The sequence below is a fragment of the Passer montanus genome, unplaced genomic scaffold, assembly GCF_014805655.1.
Source record: "Passer montanus isolate IOZ18808 unplaced genomic scaffold, ASM1480565v1 scaffold67, whole genome shotgun sequence".
NCBI lineage: Eukaryota > Metazoa > Chordata > Aves > Passeriformes > Passeridae > Passer > Passer montanus.
The window spans coordinates 795,648-819,556 of NW_024371815.1; the positions used below are offsets into that span (position 1 = coordinate 795,648).

General features: G+C 36.7%; 1 protein-coding gene across 1 annotated transcript in view; it reads right to left on the bottom strand.

Annotated features, from left to right (window-relative positions):
• Nucleotides 1–23,909, bottom strand: part of STX18 (syntaxin 18) — a 60,872-nt gene that overhangs the window by 36,173 nt on the left and 790 nt on the right. The window lies entirely within an intron of this gene.

Genomic DNA, 23,909 nt, shown 5'->3' on the forward strand with positions numbered 1-23,909 from the left:
CTCTGTCCTACATGGTAGAAACTCCTGGGCCCTGGCAGCCACAAGTCCTTCCATGGCTGATGCAGCGTGAGTGACACACTGAGAGAGGCATTCACATTCACATCCTCGGGAAACCCAGCCAGAGCTTCTCCATCAGGCACTCACATCTCCTCCTCTGCCCCACTTCAAATGCTTTGCTCCACAGCCTTTTCTGAGCTAGTCACTATTTGTTTGTTAGAGCACTTAGGAAATGGAACCATACAAAAAAATACCTCCATCCCTGAGGAAAATAACTCTTTTCCACTAGTCCTTATAACAACAAATTGAGGTGAGAAAAAAATACAGCCTTATTAAAAAAAAAAAAAGAAAAATATAATCCTTTTAACAACTCTTGGACCAGAGAGGAATACTAAGTCAATCTGAAATCCAAGAATTAGCCAATTCCCTTCATTCTGTCCCTCTCTGAGTGTCTTATAAATTGTTATCAAGGCAAACTATGACAGGTTCTCAGCTCTACTGCAAGGGCTAGAAGTTCATCAGAGCTCAGGTGGGAATAAAAGCATCACAAAAGAAAGACATCTTATCTTGCTCCCACTCGAGAATCTTCTTGCATGACCCATGTCCAAGAGAAGAACCTCTTTGTTTAGAGCACATTGCCCTTCCATATTTACACTAAGTTAACTACCAAATGACCATTACATTCCCAAGACAACACATGAAATGTCCAAAAGAAGTATCTCTGAATCCCAGGATTTGCTCATCATAAAATGCTTTTCATGCTGGTTTTCATCTGCCACGGGGTATTTGGCAGCTGTTTTGCCTATAAAAAAGATGCCCCCACCATGGGGAGAATAATTTCTACCTGAAAAAAATAGTCATATAAAAATTTCTCTCTAGAAAGCACTTGCAGGATTTGTGAGGAGAAAGTTTTAGCTGTAATTAAAAGGGAAATCAATGCTATTCTCTCATATCTGAGTAATACTGACAATTCAAACATTTATTTTTAATCACTGAAAGCGAAATCCCTGACAAGACTTCAAGTTGTGAAGTAAGGCACTTTTCCTGCCTCACTTTTTCTCAGCCATGAATCTCAGTAAGATTTTTTAAATGTCCACTTCCTGTAATTTTGGTAATTTTAGAGTATAATTATTTTTACATTTTTATGATGCCTTTGGGGTATCATTACAAATATTTTTTAAGCATTTAAACTTAGAAAAATAAAATTAAGTAATAGCTTCTCTTGAGGAGAGACTGTCAGTCCTGTTTTGAATAAACAATCCCTTTTAAAGGCAATCTAGAGATTTATATCCGCTGTAACCATAGAAATTAATCTAGAGTTTAAACAAAATAGAGTAAAACATAATTTATTTAATGAAAATCAGAACAGTGCTATTGCAAATGAAAGTTGGGTTTCTGTTTTTTTAATTCAACAGACAGCTTTGTATGCAATTGTAAGATTTTACTTGATGGGCTACTTCTTACAACTTAATCATACTCATTTAACCAATCTGAACAAAGCATTCAGATATCTGAGTTTTAATTTCACTTGATATAAATGTCAATCACTAAAAAAAAAGAAGCTAAGGATTTTCAGATTTAAAAAGCTAAAATAAATATATTAAACATCTTTAATGATGAGAAACTGCTTTGACATTGCAAACTGCAATCATGAGAAACTGCTTTGACATTGCAAGGCCAAGAGGAACACAGCACAAAAATTTTTATGAGTTTCTCATATAAAAAGTTGGGGAGTAGCAGAGAAGAATAAAAATGCATAAACTGAAAAGCATTTAATATATCAGCATGGCTAAAAAAATGTTCATAAATAGTGGCTCCTATAGACTAAGTATTTACAAGTTTGCCTGCAACATTCCAGCATGCTTACCCTCAATAACAATTGTGCCACACAAAGAAGTTCAAGGTTAAACTAATTCAGGATTTATAGGTCAGTTAAGTAAGAGTTAAAAGAGCAACAGCATTTTTTGCATTTTCAAATATCAAGGAAAAGAACTTAAAGTTCACATGAGGAAATACTGATGTACTTTACATTGTAAAATCAAAACAAAAAACATAGCCCAAAATCTAGAAAAAAATTCACATCACAAAAGACTGAAATAGTTTCCTGTGGGAACATCTGTCACAGCCATGTGATGTTGTGAAAAATACTGAAGTAAAAGTAGAAGGAAACTTTATTTTAAAAAAATACAGTTTAACAATTAATTTCTCTAATTCCTGTATGTTTTACAGTATACTATTCTGTGGCATTTGTGGTGGTTATATAACCTGTATGTAAGTCACCATATAAGCCTTCCTTGACCATATCAATAGGAAATAATCAAATCATATCAGAAAAGTAATGAAAAAACTAATAAAGTTCAGCCTTATTTACAACTAAACTGTGAACTCTATTATTCTATTATACAATGACAAACACTTTAACAAACAATAGAAAGAAAATTAAGCTGCTTAAAAGCCAAAAGTTTCTAGTAACTGTTCATAAAGTGTCTAGTAAAACTCTGAAAACCTCAGGAGATATGAGCTTCTGGTCTCCTCTTAACTCAGTCTGTAGGAGAGACTGAGTTAGGAGGACTGATTTAGCCAAACCAAGGCTCACATGGGCATAAAAAGTTTGGCTTGTAATACAAATGCCAAAAGAGACTCGTTGAAGTGAACTTTGCAAGATCATGCAAGACACCTCAAAGTACAATAATATGTTCCTGTCTCTGAGTTAACTGACCTGTATCCTGCAATTGGCTACCATTCCCTGCAACATTTTACTAATTTCTGAAAGCATTTTATCTATCTCTAGAAAGTCTCTGATTCATAGGAACCCACAACTGCACACAATAGGTGGTTTTTTGATAGCACACATCCACAGAAAAGAAAATACACAGTGCATAAATAGGGAGAGAAACAGAAACAAACAAACAAAAACTAAGGCAAAACCAAGACACACAAGAAAAGAAAACAAAAGGGTTGGCTGAAATAAAATAGCATCTGTACTGAGACATACCACCACTGTATGCTGCTGCATTAAGTCTGAGGTTCCAACCAGCAGTCGAAGGAGACCCAAGCAGCAGCCCAAAGGGTCTCCAAGAAGAGAGGGCTGTAAACAACAGCATTATCCTCATGGCTGCTCAGGGAAGGAACACGGTCTCCATTCTGAAATGACTAAGTGCCCAGCCAGCTGTGAGGCAATCTTAGGAAACGAGATGGTGGCAGAGACGCTGACATGTATTTATTGACAGGTTCCTGCTCATGAGGACTTTGCAGTGAGAGCTGCATTGGCCATCCAGCACCTAAGTACACATAAGATGACAGAAATGACCAATGCAATGAAAAAGATTGTGCTTACTCTGTAAGCTCTGATGAATCAGAAGAGCTTCATAAGACAAAAAATGTATTCAAATATTTACACTGCAAAATGAATTTGAGTTCTTATTTTACTTGAAACATTCTGTTAGAGAGAATAAAACAGGGACTACTTTCCCTCGTCTGACTTTTTATTTCATAGGCAACATCACAGTTTTTCTACAGTTTTGGGGCACACACATTTCAGAGATGCTACCATTTTCATAGACACCTTGCTTTCACAACCTTCTGCTGATATATACACACAAGGCCATTGCTGTAGCATGCAGAGCAAGAAGGAACCATCAAGTAACTAAACCACCACCACATCACAAAGCAAACACACACAAACTGTCCAGCAGCTTACAGACTACGCCACAAAACTTTCTAAGATCCTTTGTGTTAATACTCAGTGTCTATCAGTTTCACTGTATCTCACCAACCCATACACAGTGAAAAAATCAGTGTTACCTCTGTCTTTTGCCATAATAAAAATAGATTGTCGAGGCTGGGTTGCAGTAGCTAAATGCTACTGCATTGTGTGGGCAAATAACAGAATAACTGGATGAAAAATACCTGTATTTCAGCAGACAAGTATACGGAGAAATTGGAGCATCCCTCGTAAGATGGATACTGGTTTGTATACAGCTTTCACTCAAGGTTAGGCTAAAATGCTACTGCAATTTGCCACAATGTTTCACATCTCTTACAGAATTAGTGAACAGTCTCTCATGTCAAGCACAGAAGTGATACTACATTTTCATTTCTATTTGGGTTACAAACACCTGATTTAACAAATGTCATGGCACTGCTCCACAGCTCTGCTCTGCATTACAGATGAGTCAGTATTACTGAAATACATTTCATCAGTATCTCAGTAGTCTGCTCATGCACTGGCATGAGCTTAGGAAGAGAGAAAGGTAAACATGAAGTATCTCCCTGCTGAGGCGCTATCTCACTAGCAAATGAAAATGCTACAGCTATGAATCACAATTAGAACATGAAAACTTAATACAAGGAAGAGAATTTATCATACAGAGACTGGTCAAGATTAAGTGGTAAATGCCAAGCAGATATCTGACTGTATGAATAAATGAACAGGAGCTGGTAAACTTCACTGTGGTACAAGTGTGGAAAAATAAGAGAAACACTGAGAAGTGAAGGAAGGGAAGAATTGCAGATGGAAGGAGGAATAGAAACAGAAGCAGAAGGGTAAGGTTTGAAGTAAAGAGTGAAAAAACATGAAAAGTAAGGTACACCCAAGCTAAAGCAGTAAATATAATTACAGTGCAAACGAGAGACAGATATCAGAGACACAAGAGCCTATAGCATGTATTGGAAGAGTAGGACCCTTATTTAGCGTAATAAACCAAAACACAAGCAAAACAAACCCAAACTCCACACTTAAAGGGGAAAGAAACAAACTCCCAAAGCAATTATTAAATCTCTGAGGATGTAAAATATTATCCTTGAAAGTGTTCAAAACAGCCTAAACAAAACACTTTATGCTATATATATGCTAGAAAGGAGAGGGTTAACCTGATCTCATGTTTTAATAACATGTTCTACTCCTTGGCACATCAGCATTAGAACCAGAGCATTCCAAAACTACAATTTCCCCCACAGAAACACAAAACAATTTCAAATGCCTGTAGCTCTTATGTCGTACCAATGGAAAAACATATTGTTGAACACTGTGTATAGCAGCAGTGTATCCTTAAAGTCAGGATATCTAAACTAGTTTGAAGATATTTCATGTTTTTTGTCCTGAATGTTCTTCAGTCCCCTACAGGGCAATTCAAATGTGGTTCCTCATAAGCAACTCAAGTGTCTGTCTGACTACAGCATCGATAAGCATGGCAGAGACAGAAATGAGTAAGGACAGAAAAATAAAGAGAAGGAAAATAAACCCGTGTTGAAGTAGAAAGTTTTACTCAGGTAACTTTGTTTAGTTCTATCTCATTGCACTGTATCAAATTAGCTGTACTGGGACTTCTTATGTAGCTTAAATAACACAACATCATTTTTTTTAAATTTAAAATTATTTGAGGACTTTCCACTTTAGAAAGTTTTTAAAAAGCATAACTTTAATGACTGCAAGCATCTTTTTATTGCTTAATTAGTAGCCATTATTAATACTAATTAATGTCACAAATGGAGTCAAGAAAAGAAAAAAGTCCAAAAAGCAATTGCTGGACCACAGAGGAAAAAAAAGACAAAGGAAAAATTACTTATAAAAATTAAGCTTCACATGGAAGGCACTTTGAATTCCTTTGTCTTATACAACAAATCAGATAGCAACAGGAGGAAAAAGCCTCCCTTCTGCTGCAGAAGGTGAATCAGCTGACTAGGTACTCATGGGCAACAGAATTATCCTTCTTGTAGTTATCAGTTTCTTACCACTTCAATAAACAAGCATCTACTAATTCTGTAATGTATAGAAAATCAGCCAAAAAATCAGAAAATAAATATAGTAACAAAGGAATCAAATGGAGAGCAGACTAAGAATATCAACAATAAGAAATCAACAGCACTAAGATTTTGAGAGATTTTGACAGAAACCTAAGAAAATACAATACACAGAACCAGAAAGAAAAGCACACATCAAAAATGTAAAAGTTGGAAGGAACAAATGAAGGCAAAAGAAAAGTATTCCTTTTAAGTAAGTAAAACAGGAGAAAATAGGGTGACTCCTGAAGAACCTCAATTTTTTTCAAAGTTAATACCAGGGATTATAATAAAGTTAATATTCCCTTTAGATTTGAAAATGATCTTACAAGGCCAATTCAATGCATTTCCTTGAACAGAGGCAGCTAAGAGATGCGTGCTCCCTGCCGGGTTTGGAGTGCCTGCTCCGAGGCAGGGGACATGTACAATTACAGGAGCTGACTCAAGTGATCTGGTTTGAAAACAACACACAAATAGCCACTGAAGCACAAAGGACAAACGCTTTCACTTTTAAAATTTCTCTTTCCATTAAACTAAAAACACAATTTTTTTTAATACTATTTTAATCTTACACTACAAGTATAGTGTATGCACTGCACGCAGCAGAAAATCTATTGGGCAGTCTTCAGCATGCAACTGAAGAATCAACAGTACTCTCTTGCAACAGTCACAAAACAAAGTCCTTTTGAATGAGCCAAGAGATGCAACTGAACAAACCAACCATTACTTGGGAAAAACAGTTGATGTGGTTGTGAAAAATCTTGAGACTATGAAATAGTCTTTTTTCCTATAACACAAATTTCTGTCTATTGCAGACAGCACAATTCTTAAGTTATTGTTATCAGCCTTAGAATTTGGGGTCAACAGTGTCACTACCCCTTAGATTAAAATTATTCAGATCTGAATAAACACAGTGCTAGATCTAGACTTCTCATTTCAGGTAACCTGCAGACTACAGGTCATACCATCCTGGTCATAGCAGATTTTTCCTATGAAGCTGTAACATGGAATTACTAAAAATTCAGAAACTTACATCAACCACCCCTATTTTCCATTGCAATCTGGTGGTTCATTCTATGGCAGCATAAACTTAAATAGAATTTCCAGGTGAATTTTATTTCTTATGGTCATAATGGTAAGGAGGAAGAAAAGAGAGTGCTAGGGGACTTGCTGGAAGCAGATTATGGTCATATCTTCTATGATAAATCTACTCATACAAATATGATTGTGCAACAGATGATGACATTTGCTATTAGCAACAGCTGAAAGGTCTTCTTGGCTCCTGATGTGGAGTTAAGGCAGAGAAAAATAAAGAACTTCCCAATGCTTTTGTAAATAGGATTTTGATGAAGGACTGAAATTTTAAATTGGATTTCCTGACTTCTGAGTGTATGACAGTCTTTTTTTGAGAGGGAAAAAACCAAAACAACAAACCAGACTGATGTTATATACTACTACATTTCCTGATAATATACTACTACAAATTTTGCTTTAAGATTATGATTATGAATATAATTTTATACATTTCCATATTACCTCTTCAGAACAGCATCATTCATCCAGAAAACTACTATACACTAAAAAACCAAACCAACCAACCAAACCAACCAAACACCTCCCACCCAAAAAACCACGCCACAACAGAAACATTAGAAAGCTTTTCCCATGCTTACAAAATATGGAGACAAAATACATTCCGTGCAATCTCTTGGGCTTCAGCTTTATGGTCAATGCAACACTCATTAGATCATTTTTTTCCTCAAGTGTTACAAGGAAAGCCAATTAAACATCAAAAGACTCCGGCTTGTCATGTCAAATTTACTACTTACTGGAACAGTGTGCCTTATTCATCAAATACGTGTTGACTTGGAAGTCACCATGAACCACATTCTTAACTAATTACAGCAACTGCTACAAATACTGATTATTATTAAGAATAAGTAAGTTAAACTAAATGCACTAATTATCATAGGTTTTACTTGCCAACAAACACCATTCTGTCAAAAGCACACTGCACAATTAAAAGTTAAAAATAAAGAGTTTATTCTGTCCTTAATCATTGCTCCTCCGCTGCTACCCAAGAGATAGGAAATGTTCTCCTGTAACAACCCCAGTCCTGTGCATTGCACTGGGCTCTGCAAACTACACAGCTTTGTTGTGAAGAATGCCTGCCAAGAGAAGGCTGCTCAGAGCTGCCCTATATGGAGTAACAACACCATGTTGGAAACATTATGTCAGACAGTGAATGCAGCACGAGATTCCTCTCATCAAGATGTGTATTATATTATATTATATATTATGTGGTTTGTTCTGCTTGTGGGATAATATTAAAAGATGCCTGGGCTTTAACTTGGTGGTCAAAGTGATAAGTTACACTAACTGCTATGACTTGTAGCATTCTCTAACACTGCCTGTAGCTGAACAGATAGTTTACTTGCTTCAACTGAAATAAATTTTTAAAATAGTTGAAAATTTGTTTTCAGCGAAAACTGTGTCAACTACTGGTAATATTGCAGTCAGGTAGTCAGGATCCATATTTCTAAAAGAGCCAAAAACATCAAAGGTGGGTGTTTCAATCTGAATATTAAATATATGGATATGAGTACAGACATTAAATTACATAATTTTGTTCAGATTCTTTCATAATTTGATTGTGGCAATATTAAAAACTCAAAACAGCTGTTAAATCCACTTTTTTAAAATTTTAAATTATTTATACAGCAAACTTTTAGGACTTGGTGCCATTTTATTAACTTCACTGGAACAAAAAATGTCACCATAAAAACTAAGTCAACAATAAAAACCTTCATGATCTAGCAGCTAGGTAGCAAAATAAATCCTTTAAAAACTATCAAGCTACACTAAAAATAAAATTAGATATAAATTCAAGTTTTAGACTGTGGTCAATTGAGGTCTAGACAAAACCCTATATTTGTTCACTGCCTAGTCTCCAGTCTGCTCCAAGTTTGAAAAGGTAATTGAACTCAGTCTATAATTACTGGATTAGATACAGATGGGCTCTGTACATTTCAGGGGAGGAAAGAACTGTTTTGATTCATTTTATGATTGCCTGTAAGGTCAGACTTTTCAAAATGTACTTTCATCTGTTAAATAGTTTCTCAAAGTCCCAGGGGGACATCTTCAATAACTGATGTTTTAAGCAATTTGAGTCTATCAGATCCAGTCTTTGAATGTAATATGCTGTCCATTTTCTAGAATTATAAATGTGCATGTAGGTTAATTGCTACAACTCAGAGAGAATTTCAAAACTACATTTTTTCAGAAAATTGCTAGTTTTATCCAACAACTGTTACGAATAAATATTTTCAGAATTATTTTGATTTAGGATACAGCATATCTTTGGAAATACAAATAAGTGACACAAATTAGAAATGTCCTTACTCATAATGCCTTCCCATTTGGGGGATGCTCTCTTAGGACCCAAGTGAACAATATTTGAATAGTCTCAATTAAATCAGTTCATTTCTTGCAAAAAAAAAAAAGAGAGAGAAATAGATGTTAATAAAAAATCCTTAGGAACACATGAGAAGAGTTCTTTTCCCACAGTCTCTTATTTGAGCCTTTATCCTCATTCTTAGCCAAGGTACAATGTGGAACAAACAACGAGCAAGCATTAAACTTTCACTCAGCTAAGAATTTTTTGCACAGCATTTTCTTCAATTAAATCAACCATAACTCTGCAGACTGTTTCAGTACAACCAGGATTTCATCTTGCATCATTCAATGTCTTGCTCACTTAACAGTTCAAACACTCTGCAAAGGGAATCTAGCTCTGCTCTCATTTAGGGACTCTCAGAGTTACTGTAATAGCAATTTAAAGCAGAAAACACACCATGCAATCAGAAAGCAATATAATAGTTCAGTTCATAGTCTTGAAAGAGGTAGGAAACTTAATTCCAAACAACTTACCATTCAAGAGTTTCAGTTTCTTTGTATTACAACAATCCTCTTCCTTATAAAACTTCAATTAAAAATATTTTTTTTTGTAAAAACATACATCTGTGTTTAAAAAAACCAATATCTCTCTACAACAGTCTTGGTCAAACAAGTTATCTTTGTAGGATCTATATCTAGACATACATCTACAGAGCTGTTCTGCCACAGCCTTGGTATTCAAGCACTGGCAAAAAGGATAATTGGAGCTATGTTAATATAATATCCTCTGTCTCTGAGTGGGCTAATGAAAAAACACGTTATCTCATGCAATTTCCAATATTAATATTTTATTCATATTATTTCAGTCGTTCACAAGAGGGACAAAGCCTGACAGCAGAACCAACCACCACAAAGCCCCAGCAGAAAGACACATCCTAATAACCAAATTATTTGTGAGCCGGCTCAGAGAGAAGATCCTGTCCATCACCATCAGGCTGCACAGAATTCCCACCACAACTTACAAGTCTCACCAAAAAAAGGAACTTGTTCTGCTGCATTTAAAGAACTGATTGATACAACCCAGTTTGTTCAAAACACTTCAATCCATAAAATGCCTGCAAGCAGACTGCTTTCTGCAGTAGCAGCTCTTTTTTAAATGTAAGAGCATTAGTAGCAACCATATTATAAGTAAATAAAAGTGGTCTTTGAAATGAACATGCAAATTTACTCAAAAGGTAGAATCCATTAATATTTGTATTACCTTCTTCCCCCACATCTCTAATGGATATTTTGAATGTATTTCTTTAAAACTAAAATAATACTCATATATAGAATTTGCATGAGAATGTGCATAATTCAGTTAAGTCTCAATCTTTACTTAAGAGCTATATAGAAAAGGCTTCTCCTTCCTTGTAAGCAACAAAGTTTCCTTCAAAATTTACACATGCCTTACTTCCTCTAAAAAATAAAACTAAGTATTTCAAGTGTATTGTGGAAATCCACATACTATTCCTGAAACTACTGTAATTTTTTAGACAACAAATTGTGAAGAAATGGTCAAGTAAGTGAAATAGCCAGGACATAGCACTACACATTCTGTATACTGTAACACGTCAGAAAATAAATAGAATATAAGAAGTTACATTAAGCCATATTTTAGACCAACTAATTAGCTCTTTGGTATTTTTTCCTTTTTCTTCTCCTTCACATTTTCACTATCTGTAGTAAGTATTTGCTGTACAGTCTGTTACATAATATTAAAACCCATTAGAAACTGTATCTGAGCTCTCAAAAGTATTTCCCATCTATAATTAAAGAGATTCCACAATGAGCTAAACATTTTGGGAACTGAAAGCAACATAATCAAGAAAAACAAGTGTATTCTGACAAGCTAGTCTCAACTTACATTACGTTGTATAATTATATCTTTATACAATCTTTAAAAAAAATATATATCTTATTCATGTATATTAAACAGTCAGTATGCAGACTACAGCAATGTGGCACTATTTAATCAACAATTACCTCATAGTGAGTCCTTCAGGGCTAAAATAAATTATATAATATAATATATATATATAAAATAAATATATATATAATAAAATTTAACCATCTTTGTACACCACTCATCCCCTGAAATCTGTGGGGAAGAAATCTGACAATTAAGAAAACCAAACATTAAAAATGGTTGTTTACTTCACAGCAACAAACTTCTGTGGCAGATTAAGCACCCTGTGAAGTCAAATACAGCTATTTTATTTTAGAAATACTTTAGCATGATTTCTTTCCTATAAGTTCATTTAGTATTAAAAATGAAGAGAGAACATTCATACATTTGCACAGTCCAAGGTCAGACTGATCAGAGTCACAGGTCACTGGAGCAGCAGCCTGGGATCTGGAAAACCAGTATCCAATTCCTTGCTTCGCTAGGAAGCAATGGGGATACGCGCGTCCCATCCGTGAAAAGGAATTCCAGAGCCATCTCTGTGCAGTAACTGCTGCATTACTCGTAATGCACTTAAGAGATTTCAAGTGACACAGAAACTAGTAAATCAAGGATCAGCTGAATCACACCTCAAATAATGCATCCTACTTGCAGCACTGTATCTTATTTTGCTGTTCTGAGGATCCATGAAGAAATCAGATTTTTTTACTTGTGATCGTGTGTCATAACAAAATAAGGCTAAAGGATTTCTCACAACAAGGTAGATTTTTAGATTTTAGATTTTTGTAGCTCTGTTAATAAAAAAAAAAAAACAAACCCAAAACCCAACAAAGCAACATCCCACCACTACCAACTTCTGAAAAAGGTTAACATCAGAACTAGACACAACATTTTGCCACTTGAACAGTGCTTTACACTTTCTCTTTAAGTGATCATTCCCTCTATGTTTCATTAAACTTACATCTTATAAAAACTTAAGTTCCATTATTTTGCTATTGGCTTCTATCTGCAATATTTACTAGGAGCCAAAACCACCAAATTATGCCCTACTACAGCCACAACCAGAACCAATAAATGCCACCTTTACACATGCAAAGGTAACATCATGCCCAAGAAATACATACATATATTTAATACAAGTACATTTGTATATATGTAATAATTTTTCTATATAGTTGAATGAGGAATGCCTCAATTTAAACCTACACAAAGGAACACTTTCCCTTGAATATCACAGTAGAAACTGCAGCTGGCATCACACTGTCCAGCTGAACAGACCTAAAGAAAATAACACATAACAAAGCCAATGGAAAAAAAAAGAATTTTACATTAATAAAAAATTTGTAGCTGTCACTTGAAAACTAGTATGCAACAAGGTTCTGAAAGAAGAATATCCCAAGAACACACACATCTGTTTAATATTACAAGCCAACTGTCAACATCCTAAGTGAAGTTTTAATTTAATATTTTTTCTTTCTTGATGTTTTACCTTTAGTCAATGCCTTGTGAGAGTATCAGCTTTCTATAAGAAACTGTTAAATATAAAGAAATGTTATTGTAGCATGTTTATAAAATCATAGTTCGAGAACTTTTTATTTTTGTAAGGCCTGACCACAACTTAATTATCTGCAGGACATTCCAAGATCACTATTGCAAGCTCCAGTTCCCAAGCAATTTTAAACAATATCTACTGTACAGGACATACAGCACTGCACATACCACAACATGGTAGTGTTTCGAGAAGTCACCATTAGAGCCTTTAGACATGGTTTTTATTTCCAATAAATATGTTTCTCTACTAATCATTAAACGGTTTTCATCACCACTACATGTTTGTCTTTCATGCCTGCTTGCTATCAGTGTTTATTTTAATATAAGTGAACAAGTAATAAAAAAGGCAGATACCATGTATAACATGCTGTCTGTTACACACCAAGTGTCCTAAGGGCAGTATGTTCTTCTACAGCTCACACAATTTTTTCCTTCTTTTCCAGGAAAGAAAAGGAGTAAAAGAAGGAAACAAAACTTGTTGAATTGGAGATAGGGGAAAAGTGAGACCACTAGCTCACCCAAAAACTCTCACAGGAAGGCTAGAAATTTTTAAAAGAGAAATCTTGGAAGTCCTGGGAATTCAAATTTGTTTTTCAAAACATCCAAATCATCTGAAAATAGTCAAGAAAAAAAATTCCATCATGCAATTACATCCAGATTTTACTTGCCAGTCTTAAAACCAGCAGATGACACAAGATTTTTATAACTCAGAATTCCAAGAGTCTGTTTTCCTCCCCAAAACACCAAACACCTTGGTTTCAACCCATAACTGAGAAACTCCTGTTTTCCTACCCTTTTAATCAACTCTCCCCTTTTCTGGGGCTGATGACTCTGGCTACTCTGCACTCACAGGCACGCTGCTGCCAGAGCCAGGGAGGAGTCCCCAGGACACTCATGGGGGGCTCCTGTACAACCTGAGGCTCCCTTCACACCTCCTCTTCTACCTGACATGCCTCAGGTGTGTATTTTATTCCAGGAATCCCCACAAGTCCTGCAGCAAGATTATTTCTGGTCTTCTAAATATAGTGAGAATTTACTTGGACCTTGGCTGAACACTGAAGGCCTCAGATTTTTTTACCATAAGAAAAATAAAGAAATATATGGAAAAACCTTATTAAAATTATAGTTATTCTAGTCAGAATATTAGAATAATACTTTATATTAGAGGTTGAATAAATTTAGGAGAAAAACCAAGACCCCTTCTCTTATTTTCCACCACTAACCAACATAACATTTGAGAGCTTATGCATATCCTCACAGAACCTCCACCAACATCACTTGAAACCCACTTCACTCTTCCTACACAGCTGAATAACTGAAAAGGTGGGAAACACCAGTCAGTTGCATCTACAGAAATTTCTATACACAAATGAAATATTCAATTTATAACTGTGTGATTACCTCCATATTCAAAACTGTTTAAAAGTCCACCAAAAAAAATTCAGTGTGAAATGATAAGTAATCTATTAATAGCAGAAAATCAAAGCGTGAAAGAAAGTTGGATTACTTTTAATTTTATCAGTTTTTGGTTTGCTTTTCAAATGCTGGACAATATCTGCAGAAATAGAATATATGCAAAATTGAGTTGATGCAGCACACGCACTTTTCTACAGGTCTCACCAACCTCCATCAAAAGAGAAGGCAGAGTAAGAATGAAAGGGTAAAAAGGGACAACAAACACCCAATCAATATAAAACGTAATTTTTTGCCAGACAGAAAGTCTTGACAAACCACCCTGAAGCCAGGAAACTTACATTTTCAAAAAAGTATCCATCATTTAACATTCTATGCAATTATATCATAGTGTAATATTTTTAACACTAAAGATCATTTTCCTCAAATTACTGGAAATTATTCACACCTCCAATTTTCACCCCTCAATTGCTCTCACTGCTGAAGCTATCATGCCAGGTTTTAATATTTGGCAGTTTGAAAAATATTTTCAAGTATAGGGGACTGAAGTTTCAAAGACAGAGCATATAATTACATAATCTTTCACTGAAAAATTGTATCCTTTTATCTAGGGTGAAACACACAAAAATTTAATCGACTCATTACCAAAAAAATCACAAGCTATCAGCTCAGCATTACAGCAATAACTAGGCCTGATGACCAAAATGAGTCTCAATTAGCAAAAACACACGTGTGAGCACTACTCATTGAAAGTAATGATATGTAACCAATTTTGGTGAGAAGTTCAAACACCCTTATGTTTTAAAATAGCTGTTCTCTGAGATTAAACTTATTCTTGTGAAGCATATTTTACATCCTAAATAACAATATCTCCTCATTTTATTAGTATTTCAATATGCTTCAGAGTTTAAACCAATTAATATATGTGATGACTCAGAAATTCTGTTTGATAATTGTCACAGAGGAGAAAACTCCTTAGCCCAGACTTGATTTAGCACAAGAGAACAAAAGAAGTTACTCTTCCAGTGTCCAAGAACATCCACCTCTACCTAAGTGAAGAAGCAGGATGCAGAATGCACAGAAAGAACTGCAGGATGCTGGGAAGAGTCACAGCTAAGACCTTCTCTGGGCTGCTATCCACCAATATTGTTCCATTTTCAAAAAAAGCAGAGGAGGAGAATAATCAGACACCTTGAAGCTACCAACTTCCAGGGAAATTAGCTTTATTTTGGCCTCAGTATTAATAGCTGGAAAAATAAACCCCACAGTGGCAACACTTAACAAATCACACCAATATTCTTTTGCATTTGCTTGTTTTTATGTTCATTTCTGTCCCGAACAAGAGATTATATTTCAAAATACACAAATATAGAGCCCAAGGCTTATAGCAATGGCAGTGCATAAAAGTACTCAAAACAATGAGCTGATCATGCTCCAAAATCTTTGATAAAGAATGCAGAGAAACACCAAAAAGTATAAAGGCATCAGTTAAATTCAGTAACCTGAAAATATCAAATTCCAGCTTTTTGCTCCCTTCTTCCACTTCTCTTCCTCTCTTCCCTATTTAGATGAACTATCACAAAGTAATATAATTTCCTGATATTAACTATCTTTTTTTTCCTCATATCTCTACCTCTAATATTAGACTGTATTTTCTACAACCTTGATCATTCCATTTTCTTCCAACTATGCCTGCACACTTTTTGTTGTCTATCTTTTCCACTGTATCTCTCCAGCTTTTCAGACACCTCGAGGCCCACCACCTTGCCCCTAACCCGTCTTTCTCCTTCAGAGGTTATGCTAATTTAAATTATGTTTAAAGAAAGAAGGAGGCTACCCAGATAAACCTCAGCTTTCTTTCACTTCCAACATTTGCTCTACAAATGTTCTACAAATGCTCTACAAACCTCCACAAATGTTATCCTTATTTGTGGGAGGATGAAAAAGTAAGAACTTGCAAAAGGTGTCACCTTAAGGGAACACCACAAAGAGCTCCTAGTTACCAGTTGCAGGAAACAACAATTCCTCCAATTCCAAGCCAAGAAAGAACCTCCCACAACCAGCCTGGAAGGAGGTGAGGTGAGGACGAAGACAACATCCTCAAAATGGGAACTGCAGTGTTAGATACTTTTGGACTCCTCAGCACCACATGAGGTCCAGTTAGTCAAAACAAAATTAAACAGGCAACTAAGGAAAGTTGTCTCCCAAGCCAACTTTCAATCCTGCTGTTCTGTTAAATTCAAAAAATAATTCCCATGGAGTTGAGAATGTACTTTAAAACAAACAAACAAAGCAGGGGGAAACAATGACAGACATTTGCACAGACATTTCCCAAAATGTAGGAGTTCATAACTTTTCCCCAAGGCCAGCCAATACCCTCCTCACTGTTTTTGAAGTGACTTTTGCTAAAACCAGAAGCATCACATGGGGAACATTAGTGATTTGGCATTTAGTCCTAATGTACTGAACAAGGTCAGCATTTCATTCTTCTCCAAGTTTGTTTTTTTTCCCAATCTTTATTTTGCTATTTCCTTAACCAGCTTTTTATAGGTTTCTCATCTACTAATTAAAATTATCGTCTTTCCCTTCCGTCTCTCAGACTAAACTTCTCTAACAAGGATGAAGGAAATGAGAAGTAAAACCAATAAATGCCTATAATAAAAAACTAACATTAACTGTAATTTGCACAGGGGAAGAGATAAATCTGAGATATTAGGCAGCAGTACACTGTAACTCCCTATTTGAAAAAGTACAATTTAAAATTATACTTTCTCCCTACAACATGGGGAAGGGAAACCCATGTGCATGTAAATAAATACAAAATGCAACATCATCAGTGAACTTTGGGGGAAAGAGTGACTGTTCATTAACCGCTCATGAGAGAAGAAGGAATTAATCCTAATGACCTCAGCAATGGGCCCAATTTAATAGAACTTATCTCTCATTAAAAGTTAAGTGAACTGAAATCACTCACTGTCCAAAATTTGGCACAGTCATTCATTTCTAATAAAGACTCTAATTTGGCTACACCACAAACAGTATATATTTCCCCTGCATTCAAATATTCTCTCATGGGAGTTATTCTTATGCAATCAGTAGAGTTAAAAAAATCTTATTAAATAGCCTTATTAAATCAGGTTATAATTTTTTTAGTTGGAGTATAAAACCAAAACCATTAAAGCACACAACTAGCCATTTTTGGCCATTTCCCTCACGGCACTGGTAAGTATCAGCTATTCAATTACAACAGAAGCAGTTCACTACATGACCATGCAGTCTTTGGTGCCCTGCCTGCGTTAGCCCACAGTGCTGCCACTCTTGGATATGGAAGTTTTAAGGATTAAGTCCTTTTCAGTTCTGTTTTAGATCTGGAGAATACATGTCCTATCTCATAAAAGTTAATACAGCAAACTGATTATTTCATTATTTTGGCTATTTCCCAGTCTTTTGAAAAGCTCATATATAACCTGAGTCATTCTGGAGTCACCAACCTGAACTGGACTCAGAACCAGCATCATAATAATTACAGTATATGCCAATAAAACATTTCATATTTGCCATTTTTATTTTTCTACACCTTTCAGTTTTAGAACAGGGATGGTGTTACTCCCAGCACCAGTACACTGGTACGTGCCGCTCACTGAAGTTATGATGTATCTGAAACCAGTAGAGAGTGGAAAAGCCTGTGGACCTCCCAGTCTGAAAACCAACCTTTTCTTTATCATGTTAGAATTGTATTAAGCACAAGGAATCCTCTGAAATCTAGATCTCTAGTTTTGATCTACTAATATTTTTCAAACTTTCCATTTGTAAACACCTAGAAATTTTCCAGTGAGTCTTGTCTTTCTCTACTAGCACTGTGTACATTACACCATTACAGTGGCTCAATTTTATCCTTGGTACCTCTTCAAACAATCCTGAACACTCCGAAAGGGATCAGAAAGTATCTATGTTTAAAACCACTCCCTTTTAGTTGTCCTATGTCAGCAATTACATCATGCTTTTCAAGGTGGTCCTCTATAATCAGTTTGGGGGACCAGCTCCTGGCATTCCAGGGCACTCCCCATGCCTTCTTTAGACTTTATTTAATGCAGTGACAGTGGCAGTGAATAAACTATAACTCCATATACAAACACTCCTACCTTTTTCTGTCCTAGGTGAATGCTCTAAATACCAGTCTGTACAAAGACGTGCAGGAATATATCAAATCTGGCACCAAGGCAAAAAAATCAGCTCTCCATCTCTTCTAATAGCACTGCTATTTTAAATTATCCCATAGGTTGCATTCCAAACAATGAAATAAGTTGGATTTTCACAGGTACACATTAATAGCTGTTTTACATACAAAATTAAAAGGTAAAATAAAATTATAAAGTCACCTCTGCCCTATGTGTAGCCAAAGAAAAGTACTACAGAAGTCAAGTGGCCTTGTGATTAAAAGGTTTGCTTAAAATTTATATTCAATGTCATTTGTTCTGGCTTTCACAAGAACTATTTTTGGAGACAAGTTTTATGTGGGGATTTTTCCTCCTCATTACACATTTGTACAGAGCAGCTGAACATAATTTTTGTGTGAGTATTGGCCTATTGTACCATTCTTTTTTTTTGAAGAATCAGTTAATCATCCTACAGAATCCATACGCAGAACTCATATGAATAACAGATGTTGAAGCCTCATGAATCTGGCATCCTTATGTGTTCAACAGCTTCAAACATGGACATTTGATCATTCTGAAATTTTGCACTTAAATATTTAGAAGCATTTAACCTTTCAAATTTTCCATTCTCACGGATATTTATTCAGATATGCCTGATATTATTTTTGAATAATTTGTGTTCCAACTCTTCAGTTTTTAGTTTTTCACAAAACCTTAAATAAGATGATTTTCCAAAGCAAAACAAATTTTATTCAAGACTGCAATTAAATCCACCATGAAATCCTGCTTGATTGTTCATTTATATTTATTTCTGTTTATCGGCTGTATCAGCCTTGATTCCATTTCTCAAACACAAACTGAACAGTCAGCAATCATAAAAAGTTCTTGTTCCTTCTATATTTTCAAATATCTAAGAAGTATATTTGACAGATGATATTCCCAATTGCTCTTATGTGCCATAAAAAAGTAAAAGGAAAGGCCTTTAGGAGTCACATTTCCTAATACTGTCCTAAAACAACAGCTCAGATGCCAAATACTTTGCAAAACTGACAATCTTTTAAAACATCCAAAACAGCAGACTTAAGGCATTGTAAAGCTGTGAACCAGTGTCACATAAACTGGGACTCTGAACTGCTTATGTTTGTCACTGGGCACTTACTGTGAGCCCAGTTTTTTTTACTTAAATACTTCTGCTCTAATCTTTAAAATTCTTCAATCATTCAGCTGAATCCCAAACCTGACACCATACCAAGGAACAAATGTATTGGATTTGTGTGGCAAGGTTTTGGTAGTGGGGGACTACAGGAGTGGTTTCTGTGAGAAGCTGTCATGTCCAGCAGAGGCAATGCCAGCTGGCTTCAGAATCTTCCCCCATGTCCAGCAGAGGCAATGCCAGCTGGCTCCAGGACAAACATGGCCTCAGCAAGGATGAGCCCAGCAGCAACAGTGGCTGTGCCTGTGGGATAAGCGAGCTAAGAAAGGGGTGAGAAGGTGCTACTGCACAGCAGCAATTGCAGCAGGAGAGAGGAAAAACATGTGAGAGGAACAGCCCTGCAGACACCAAGGTCGGTGCACAAGGAGGGGCAGGAGGTGCACCAGATGCCTGAGCAGAAGCTCCCCTGCAGCCCCTGGTGCAAGCCATGGCAAAGGCAGCTGTGTGCCCATGGTGGAGCATGTGGCATGGCAAAGGCAGCTGTGTGCCCATGGGAAGCTTGCACAGCCTCCTGGCAGGACCTGTGGAGAGAGAAGCCCACACTGGAGCAGTTTTACTGGCAGGACCCCACGAGGATCCACACTGGAGTAACTCACAGAGGACTGTCTCCTGTGGAAGAGACCCTCCCCTGGACCAGGGGAACAGTGTGAGCAGTCCTCCTTTGCACAGGAAGGAGCAGCAGAGACAACATGTGAGGAACTGACCTCAGCCTCCACTCCTTGTCCCTCTGTGCCACTGGTGGGAAGGAAGTAGAGAACTGAGAGTGAACGTCAGCCTAGGAAGATGGGAGGAATGGGGGAAAAATATTAAGAGTTTGGTTTATTTCTTATTATCCTCCTCTGATTTGACTAGTAATAAATTAATTTCCCCAACTCAAACTGATGTTGCCCATGACCTTGCTGAGAGATCACTCCCTGTCCTTACCTCGACCCATGAGCCTTTCATTCTATGCCCCCTCTCCTGCCCAGATGAGGAGGGCAGTGATAGAGCAGCTTTGGTGGGTACCTGGCAACCAGTCAGGATCAAACTGCTACAACTACATAAGCCTATACAAAAGTATGAAGAAATGCAAACTTTAGTAACCCTGGACTGCATTTTAAACAGCCATGTCACCATAAAGCCTAAGAGAAAGAAAATATTTTGTTTTCATTCACTAAGAAGCACTAACATACACATAAATTCTAAGTCTTTTATAAATTGCAAGTAATGGAAAGTCTGTCACTGTAACTGTAGCTTTCCTGTAGCTACAAGATGCTGATGATCCTTAACAATAATTTCTTACCTGGTCCTAGACATTATGCAGATGGTGAAGAGATTGAGAGGTGTCAAAAACTTCCACCATAAAAAAACGTAAGTCACATTACGTATCAGACAACCCAATGGTTGTACAATGACAGCTGACAGACCAAAAAACCCCAGACTATATAAACAGTGGTAGGTCAATGCCAGGACAAAGAAAATCCTTTCAACAGCTCAGAGCCGTAACAGTCATCTTGGATTTATACGAATGAAACAATTTTATCACAGTTTAATAACCAACACCAGTCTCTGCAACTAACAATACCACGGTTATAGATGAGCTCATAACATCCATGTGTTAAGAACTTAGTCTCAAATACAAAAACCTTCATCAGCTCCCCAGAGACTGCAGCAAAACAGTATACCTAAGCATAAAGTAGCCAGCTTCAAAAAAATACAAATTAATATAGAATGCTGAAATATTTTCTTGTGATTAACTCAAAACACCAAGAGCACACATCTCTAAAAAAGCTTCTCCACACAGTATTGATTCAAGACAAAATTCTTATATTCTACATTCTCTGTGCCTCCTTCAATCCACCTAAAAAAAATCATGTTAAGTTTGAGAATGTAAAATAGGAATTTATAACTTTATCTCCTGGCTGCAATGAACCTTTACCATAAATACAGAAGCTGTGTAGGCTTACTGGTTACAATTTTGTGAACTTCTCCTCCAAACACTAAGCACCTTCAATCTTCCCTCTTAAACATCATTTAGAGACCATATACAAAGAAGTCAAAACCCAAAGAAGTTTCCACAGTCCTCGGATCCTCCAGCAAAAGTCACAGTCCTCAGGGGCAGAAAGGAGAAAGAGAACACTCAATGTATGATAGTTATATCACTTCATATAGTTCATATGTTTCAGCACTTATAGCAAAGTGCTCAAACACCTTAATTATGTGATACAAAACCTCTGTGCATTGGGCTAGAGACCTCTGATCCTACAGCTGAATGCCTGCCCAGTCCCACACTCCAGCTGTGTTGAAGCTGTGAGCAATTAGCTGCTACTCCTGGAGCTTGGAGCACAAGCAGCATCAGCACAGCTCTACCTGGAATAGCTGTGCAAACCCACACAGGATATAATGCTGAAAGGAGTAGTTCTCTGTGCAGACTCTACTATTTCACTACTTCCACATTTGCATGTCAGATGGAGAACTTGCACTGAGAACTTTGGGCTTCTCTGGTTTGGAAAAAAGGAGACTGAGGAGAAACCTCACTACTCTATATTTTCCTGAGGAGAAGACACAAAGAAGGAAGTGCCAATCTTTTCCCTCTGGTATCCAGGGTCAGGATGACTGGTAATGGTTCAAAGCTGCACAGGGGAAGCCTAGACTGGACATTAGGAAGCATTTTATAATAAGCAGGTGATAACATAACCTGCTGTAATAAACATCAGAAGAGGCTTCCCAGAGGTGGTTGGTGCGCCAAGCCTGTCACTGTTCAAGGGGCAATTCCCTTAATTACTTCCTTTAACTTTTGCTCAGCCCTGAGGAGTCAGGCAGTTGGAGTAAATGATGGCTGGAGGTCCTTTCCAACTGAAATACTCTATTCTGCAACCAAGTCAAGCATAAAGAAAGTGGTGACCAAATGTAGCTTATTCAGGGTCTTTACTATTATCCTATATGGATTCTGACCAGTGTTGATCATTAAAACCTTTATAGACAACACTAGTTAAACATTTTATACCTTCCTCAGATTAAAAAATAAACAAAAAAACTCTACAGTGACAGGAATTCACTAGCTTTTGGAAAGCTTTTCAAAAATAAATACGTTAAAGAATTAATGCATCTGTCAAAGATTACATTTTCAAGACAAGGTGCATAGTCTTGGTTGAAGCAGTTAAACTTTTAATCAAAAGGTTATAATAAAATATTTGAAAGAGGGTTTGACACATACATGATCAAACTGAACTGCATTTGGCTGAAACAAACACATGAAATCATAATTTATAAATCTTATTCTTCTAGCTGCAGTTTCAATGTTTTATTCACACATTAAAATGATGTTCTGTGGTCTGGTGGGCTGTTGGCTCACTGTCTCAAAGGTACAGCGGTTAGAGAACAAGGTCAGTGCACCTTGCTCCTTCTCACTGACCAGCTGCCAACAGGAACCATGTGTTTACACAGCAACACACTGCAGCTTTTGCTTCTTCTCCAAAGTCATGTGTGTATAAGTACCATTAATTACAACCATTGTCCCCCTCAGAGGAGGGAGGGTTCAACTCATCCCCCGTGGCACTAGCTGTTTACTTCACCTGCTGCTCTTACAAATTAAACAAGAAATTTTTCTCCATGCCTGTGTCCTTCTTTCTGTTGTCTGGACAGTGCACTGAGGAAACTCAGAAAGGGTGAGGAGTTCAGAGAAAAAAACCGGGATCATCAGGAAACAGCAGCTGTGAACAGGGGTAAGCCAAAGAACCAGGGCAGAAAAAAAGGACATGGCTATAGCATGCTGTCATTGCACAGGACCACAGCAGGGCAAGGAGAAGATGAAGGTGAGCGTAGGCTTGAGTATGAATAGAACTTTAAAAAACAAAACCAAACTTGGGAATAGGCAAGAGCAAAGAAGCCCTGGTAGCAGAAAGGTAAGGGGGAGCAAAGACAAGAAGGGAAGAAGAGGTTGGCACGAACCTAGTCTGAGACTGTAAATACTTTGAAATACAGACACAGAAACTGTGAAGGAGGAATCAAAATGCAGACAGAGATAACACTAGTGGCAATGGGGCAAAAGGCTTGTTCAGAGAAACAAACAAATACAGGCTATAAGAGTATTCAGAATGGATACCTAAAACCCTCAGATCTCCTTGTACTTCCTCTGCTACTATAAACCACTTGTGCATTTCTCATTTAGTCCCAAACTTGCCAATCTATTGGAACAAACAAATCTGTGGCTATGACAGTATGGATACCTAAAACCCTCAGATCTGCTTGTGCTTCTCTGCTTCTATAAACCACTTGTGCATTTCTCATTTAGTCCCAAACTTGCCAATCTATTCTGTAAGTCTGTCTCCTCAGAGTTCCTTAGTTTTCCAAAACGCAGTCCCAGTGCTTTATCAAATACATGTTATTCAAACCCTGCCTTTGACTCAGAATGGAGGAAAACCATATGCAACAAGATTGTTTTTACAAAAGGACTATGGACTGAAGACTGCTGCTA